The sequence below is a fragment of the Alosa sapidissima genome, chromosome 22 (genome assembly GCF_018492685.1).
Source record: "Alosa sapidissima isolate fAloSap1 chromosome 22, fAloSap1.pri, whole genome shotgun sequence".
Classification (NCBI taxonomy): Eukaryota; Metazoa; Chordata; class Actinopteri; order Clupeiformes; family Clupeidae; genus Alosa; species Alosa sapidissima.
Genome location: NC_055978.1, coordinates 29957077 through 29964576, shown reverse-complemented (window position 1 = coordinate 29964576; position 7500 = coordinate 29957077). Strand labels below are relative to the sequence as shown.

The following is a 7500-nucleotide window of genomic DNA, read 5'->3' as shown; positions in this document are numbered from 1 at the left end:
GGAGAGGTTAGTGGAGAAATGCAGTGCAGCTGGCAGAGTAATTAGAGCAGAGTGGGGCAAGGTGAGGATGGTGAGTGGGAAATGCAGCGCAGCTGGCCAGGTAACAAGAGCAGAGCAGGGCGGAGCCAGGTGGAGCTCGTTAGGCAGAGTAGAGAGAGAGTGAGCAGAGTGGCAGAGAGTTGAATCAATTAAGGTTGTTGCCAGGGAGAGAGAATGCTCATGACAATTTGAAGTAAAGGTGATATAACAGATGTATTTTATTTCTTCTCATTGGTACAATGATTAAAATGGCTGAATTTATTAAAAGGGATAAAATTGTATGTTGAAAGTGTTGTTGTTGTTACACGGGCGCCGCCATGTTGGATTTCAACAATCGGCTACATCACTGGCATGGTAAGCTACTCTGCACTAGCACTAGCAGCCATAGCAGATAATGAGTCTGAGGCTAGCTGACATGGCTGAGGAAACTAACATTAGGCCTAGCTGAGTTACATATTGGCCATAAGCCGTTTATCATAGGCTAGCCTACATCACAAAATCTCATACAAAATGAAACCAAACTAGTGAAACAAAGGCGAACACTTTAACAGGGGAAATTAATTGGGCATGAATCATACTGAACGCTATTTTGTCAATGAGCAGAAACACACAAGGCATTCAAACTATTGATAAGATGTGCACTATGGAAACTGGTCTGTAACTTTGGATGAATAAATGCCATTGACTCGCCATATCCTGACTTAAAAAACCCTTTTCTTGCTTACTTTATCGCAAACTCGGTGGGGCAGCTTGTAGTCTTTTTCAATTAATAGAAGGGCAAGCCCACAGTCTATGTGCCATGGAGCCTAAGTTTCAACTTCGGCTTCGTTCACCCAATGCAGTCACTGGTCGCAATTACAAAGTCCGGGAAGGTTCGTTCAATCTTTTAAAGTTTTAAGTGCAGTAGCCTATCTGTCCCCTTTGGAATAATATCTCGAAGTAGCCTAAGATGAGGTCCACTGTTAGGCTACCATACGATCCAACCTAGGAAAGGGCTAATAGCTAAACACCTTGGAAACACTCTTATGTCAAACTCCACAAGCTAGCACTCCGACCATAGAGAGTATAAACCATGACTCCGACGATATCACAGATCGATAATAATGCGTTTACTAGCTGGTAACTAAACCACAGCGGGTCTGTAAACAGAATCCAATGTCCCTTTCTACTCACCATGAAGCCAGTTGTTCACCGTCTCAGGGCAGATTGTTGATGCGAGGGAGTTTAACTCGCAGTGCTGCTATCCAAGAGACTCGTGCAATATCAACATCCACAAGGTAAAAATCTGCAAACTTTCCACTAACGTTAGCCTAAAATAAACGGCAAACTCGTGTATCCTCCGTGTATCTGGGATCAACTTGGGGTGACGAAGTTTTTAACAGTTTCAAGGGAGGGAGAGAGCCCGTGTGAGTTGCTGTTACGAGTGCCTGCCAGTAGTCCAGACTGCGTTAGCCTACATTGCCGTGACAATGCGTGTTATATAGCTTATTTGTATGCACCGTAGCTTCGCATAGGCCTAATGTAGTGGTGGTGAGTGAGTATGCAGTTGTGTGGAGGATGTACAGTAGGCAATGTGTGTGTGTGAGGGATGGAGGGAGACAGAGAGACAGCGTGCGTGTTGCTGTCTCAAGCGCCCCTCGTCCAGTTTTCTACATGACCTGTAGGCTAGGCCTACAGTAGCCTATGTTGTGCCGCACAAAATGTATCTATGTTGTACATTGCACAAAATGTATACCCCCCGAAATAAACACATACATAAATAAACATATTTTTCCCGTCACTTTGGCTTCCTCGAACATTTTCCCTACGTTTCGCCACTGCGTTGCAACAGATAGATTCCAGTGTCCATGCTCCGGCAGCGCCCACACAGTCATTTTCACCAAAATAATCCTACTGAAGGTTGAGCTGGAGCCTGAAACCGATCGTCCCCCATCTAGTGGTAGTCAAGACACTACAGGCCTGTCCCTCACAGGCTCAAATGTGTAACCCATGCCATTAAAATGACTAATTTTCGTGTATACATAATATGCTGCAGCTGTTGCCTATAGAACTTCTCAGGTCCTACCATGCCAGTGACGTCATTGAAACGGGCAGCGTTCTAATACTAACAAACGCAATTTTGGTGTTGCTTAAAAAAGGCTACGTATTGATTTTTTTAATTACATTTTTTAGTGTCATTTATTTTTAATTGTCACAATCAACACATTATCAATGTTGATTATTTTAGTTCAGTTCATCTTTAAAGTTCTGTTTCTGTGAAGAACTATCGGGTTGTTAAGTCGTGATGCAATAATGTGTCGATAATTCTTTTTCCGGGTCCAACTGGGCCCAGAGCGTCTCGTTTTTTCCATAGACAGTAAAATAAGCATTTTGTTTTTTTCTGCTATTTAGATTAGAAATGTGTCTTTCTACTACCTGCTGCCTCAACCTAATAAAGCCTGTTTTCTGTGTGTGTGTGTGTCCCTCAACCTAATAAAGCCTATTTTCTGTGTGTGTGTGTGTGTGTGTGTGTCCCTTAACCTAATAAAGCCTATTTTCTGTGGAGACCCAGACGTGGCCCTTGATTATATCATCTGGCTGCATAGCAACTCTGATTAGTCTGTTAGACTCAAGCGACTTTTTTTAAACCCCTCACTCAAACAGAGGTGATGGTGGCAAGGTTTACAGGGTGTGAAAACAGGCTGGCTGCAGGAGCAAACTGTTTTGGATGAAACTGTTGGGCCGGCAAATGACACGTGACATCGGACTTAAAAACAAATTATTGGACATCTAAATTTGTCTGAGGTCCGAAATGACACGGAAACATCTTCTCGCGATACACGGTCAACAGGGACCAAGAATTGAATGAATTTCTTGAATTTCCCCTGGGGATCAATAAAGTATCTATCTATCTATCTATCTATCTAAGTTTCCCCCCAGAATGTGGGCGTGGCCTAAATGTGCTCTGTCTCCATGACAACATAATCTTTAAAAAAACAGATGTTTTTTATGGTTTTGGCAAATAACTGCTGTGTGTTGGGGACCTGTTCTTCCTGTACTGATGTATTATTCAATGATGACTGGTGGTTTGGATAGTTAGTCTCTCGCTCTCTCTCTCTCACACACACACACACACACACAGACATGACAGGTGTGTAGTTGTTGACTCTTTGTGGCATGAGGCAGTCAGTTGTGCGTTACACTAACAGTGGAATTAGCGGCACTTGATCATTTGCATAATTAATGAAGTGTGCCATGCGATTTTAATTACGCATTGGTAATGCTCTGCTGTTGAGCTCTCAATCACACAGCAATACAGGACTGGGCCAACAGGACAACGCACACACACACAGATACACACACACACACACACACACACACACACATACCACAAACCACACACACACACACACACACCACACTCATGCACACACACACACACACACACACACACACACACACACCACACTCACACAAACACACACACACACACACACACACACAAAGGTATACAAAGACACACACACAGATGCATACATGCACACACACATACACACAAAGATATACACACAAACATACATTTTATACAGAGTATGTTAGGTTGTTTGTTTTGGCTTTGAGGTAATGTGCGAACATTATTTATTTCAAAGGCGTATGAAATCTTTATTACTTGCAGTGTGTGAGCTGTTTACTCATGAAGACAAACAAGACCATCTGAATCTTAGAGATGCAGGTGTTGGTATGCCTGCGTTTGTTTGTTTACGTGTGTGTATACAGTGTATGTGTGTGTGTGTGTGTGTGTGTGTGTGTGTGTGTGTGTGTGTGTGTGTGTGTGTGTGTGTGTGTGTGTGAAAGAAGACATTGTGGAAAGTGAAGCTACAGTAAGAGATATGAAGGCTGAAGGCTGTACCTCCATCAGTGAATTAGAGATTATAGAAATAGGCAGGTGTGTGTGTGTGTGTGTGTGTGTGTGTGTGTGTGTGTGTGTGTGTGTGTGTGATTGTGTTTGTGTATGTGTGTGTGCTTGTTTGTGTATATGTGTGTGTGTGTGTGTGTCAGAGTGTGTGTGTTTGTTTGTGTGTCTGAGGGAGACTGATCTGATTTGAGATCTACGTGCATGTGTGTGTGTGTGTGTGTGTGTGTGTGTGTGTGTGTGTGTGTGTGTGTGTTTTATTTGTGTCTATGCATGTGAGTGTGTGTGAGTGTGTGAGTGTGTGTGTGTGTGTGTGTGTGCTGATATTTGAGAGAGTGAGCAGGTCGATACAGTGGTTTGATCATGTGTCCCCTGGAGAATCTTAATCAGGCAGCAGCAGACCCCAGAGGCTTGTCACACACACACACACACACACACACACACACACACCAACTACACACACACACACACACACACACACACACACACACACACACACGCCCCAACTTACACACATCACACACACACACGCTGTGTGATGTGTGTGAGTTGGGTCACACACATCACACTCACACACACACATCACATACACACTCTAACTCACTCACACATGTCACACACACACTCTAACTCACACACACGCCCCAACTCACACACACCATGCACACACTCTAACTCACTCACACACATAACATACACACTCTAACTCACTTACAAATGTCACACACACACACACACACACTCTAACTCACACACACTCACCCCAACTCAGACACATCATGCGAGAGATAAAGAGAAAGAGAGAGATATAGAGAGAGATAAAGAGAGAGAGAGAGAAAGAGAGAAAGAGAGAGAGAGAAAGAAAGAGAGAGAGAGAGAGAGAGAGAGATAGAGCAAAAAAGAGAATAAACATCTTTTGCACCTTCCCTTTGGACAGCTGTGTGTGTGTGTGTGTGTGTGTGTTTGTGTGTGTGTGTGTGTGAGGAGCAATGACAACACTCATCCCCTCTCCTCCTCCTCCTCCTCTCTTCCTCTTCTTTCCTCCTCTCCTCCTCTCATCCTCTCTTTTCTTCTCCTCTCCTCCTTCTCCTCCTCCTCTCTTCCTCTCCTCTCATCCTCTCTTGTTTTCCTCTCCTCCTCTCCTCTCCTCCTCTGTTCTGCTCTCTTTTCTCTCTGATGTTCTGTCCCTCCCTCCTCCTCTCTTCTCCTCTCCTCCTTCTCCTCCTCCTCTCTTCCTCTCCTCTCATCCTCTCTTGTTTTCCTCTCCTCCTCTCCTCTCCTCCTCTGTTCTGCTCTCTTTTCTCTCTGATGTTCTGTCCCTCCCTCCTCCTCTCTTCTCCTCTCCTCCTTCTCCTCCTCCTCTCTTCCTCTCCTCTCATCCTCTCTTGTTTTCCTCTCCTCCTCTCCTCTCCTCCTCTGTTCTGCTCTCTTTTCTCTCTGATGTTCTGTCCCTCCCTCCTCCTCTCTTCTCCTCTCCTCCTCCTCTCCTCCGCTCTTCTGCTCTCTACTCCTCCTCTCTTCTCCTCATCTCTTCCTCTCCTCTCCTCCTCCTCTCCTCCTCTCTTCTCCTCCTCTCCTCTTCTCCTCTCTTCTTCTCCTCTCCTCCTCTCTTCTCCTCCTCTCCTCTTCTCCTCTCCTCCTCTCTTCTTCTCCTCTCCTCCTCTCTTCTCCTCCTCTTCTCTTCTCCTCTCCTCCTCTGTCCTCCTCTCCTCTCCTCCTCTCCTCCTCTCTTCTCCTCCGCTCTTCTCCTCTCTTCTCCTCCTCTCCTATCCTCTCTTCTCTCTTTTCATCTCTCTGATGTTCTGTCCTCTTGTCTTCTGGGGTTTTCTGTGTTTCCATTGGCTGGCAGGCTTGCACTTGTTGATGTGTGTGTGTGTTAGTATGTGTACGCTGTCTGTATGATGTGTGTGTGTGTGTGTGTGTGTATGTGTGTATCTTTGTGTTCGTGTGTGCGTGTGTGTGTGTGTGTGTGTGTGTGTGTTTACAGCTGGGGGCTGCCCTACTTGTGGCTTAAGTACAGCAATCTGCATATTGGCCTGAATCTTGTTTCACCCAGGACGATCCAGTCTCCTGCTCTGTGTGTGTGTGTGTGTGTGAGGGGGGCTCACCCATGACATTTTGGTCAAGCATCACTCTCAGGTTAAGGTGTGTGTGTGCAGTGGTTAAAGTGGGATTTGGCAGGTGGCGGAACCCTAAAATCCAGTGTCGGTGCAACAGGGAAAAATGACTCACCGTTGGACAACATATTGAGTATCATGGTGTAGCAATACATTTTGGACAAGAATTGCTAGCTTCTTGGTCACCTCTGTACACATGAAAAATGAACTCACTATTTATTTTAACAATATCATCATGCTATATGATTGTGTGTGTGTGTGTGTGTGTGTGTGTGTGTGTGTGTGTGAGACAGAGATACTAGATATGTTTCAAGTGGTGTTTTGCCATTTTTGGTCACTATAGTTAAGCCATCCTCATCCTCATCATCCTCATCATCTCTTCGGCATGTTTGTAATGCAAGCTGGGGGGTGTTGTGCATAAACTGACTAGTAGGAATGTGATGCCTGTAGTGCTGTCAGATGCGTTTCAGACTTGCTCATAAATATTATTGGACTGTTCAGCCAAAGGCTCTTAAAATGTGCAGTGCAATGCAGGTCTACATAAGTAAGTATAAGTATAAGTATACATATTACTCTTTTGATCCCGTGAGGCAAATTTGGTCTCTGCATTTATCCCAATCCGTGAATTAGTGAAACTTACTCAGCACACAGTGAACACACAGTGAGGTGAAGCACACACTAATCCCGGCGCAGTGAGCTGCCTGCAACAACAGCGGCGCTCGGGGAGCAGTGAGGGGTTAGGTGCCTTGCTCAAGGGCACTTCAAGGGCGCCTACTGGTTGGTGTTTGAACCGGCAACCCTCCGGCTACAAGTCCGAAGCACTAGCCAGTAGGCCACAGCTGCCCCACATTAGCCTACCCCCCCCCCCCCACACACACACACACACACACACTACCCTTAAAGTTATCGGCTATGTTCTATTTTCTCTGGCAATTCATAGTGTAGATTCAGTTCATCTATCTATTTATTAAAAAGTTGTATTTTCTAGGATTTCCACTGCAACATCAAACTGAGTTTGACTTTGAGGGGAAACAGTTCAAATGTTGCCTCAGGATCTCCATGCTGTCCTGAGAGGCTGCGCTGGCTAGCATGTAATGCTAGATAGCATTTAACACCAATTTAGTCACTCTGTTTATATCGCTTTTCAGCAAACACTGACTCACAGTAGAGTGTGTCTTTAAATCTGAGGTGATACTGGTGTAGTGTGTTGTTGTTTGTGTCATGAGGTAAGGCCAACAGAGAGGTTTATTTATTGTTTTATTTACTGTGTCTTTTCAATGTGTGATTCAGCGCCTGTTCAGTTTCAGCTTGCTACGTCACGCTGCTGTATACAAATCTGGATAACTGTCTCTGTCCTGTAGTACATTTGTTCATTGACGCACGTGTGTGTGTGTGTGTGTGTGTGTGTGTGTTTTGTGTTTGTGTGTGTTTGTTTATCATTAGGAGAGAGTG

General features: G+C 44.8%; 1 protein-coding gene and 1 long non-coding RNA gene across 3 annotated transcripts in view; both read left to right on the top strand.

Moving 5' to 3' along the window:
* Window positions 1-7500, top strand: part of cacna1c (calcium channel, voltage-dependent, L type, alpha 1C subunit) — a 239049-nt gene that overhangs the window by 31464 nt on the left and 200085 nt on the right. The window lies entirely within an intron of this gene.
* The window catches only part of LOC121697812, a 14970-nt gene continuing 11541 nt past the window's right edge, over window positions 4072-7500 (top strand). Inside the window, exon 1 of the long non-coding RNA XR_006026556.1 lies at window positions 4072-4082. This is a non-coding gene — a long non-coding RNA (uncharacterized LOC121697812). The remainder of the gene's footprint in view (window positions 4083-7500) is intronic.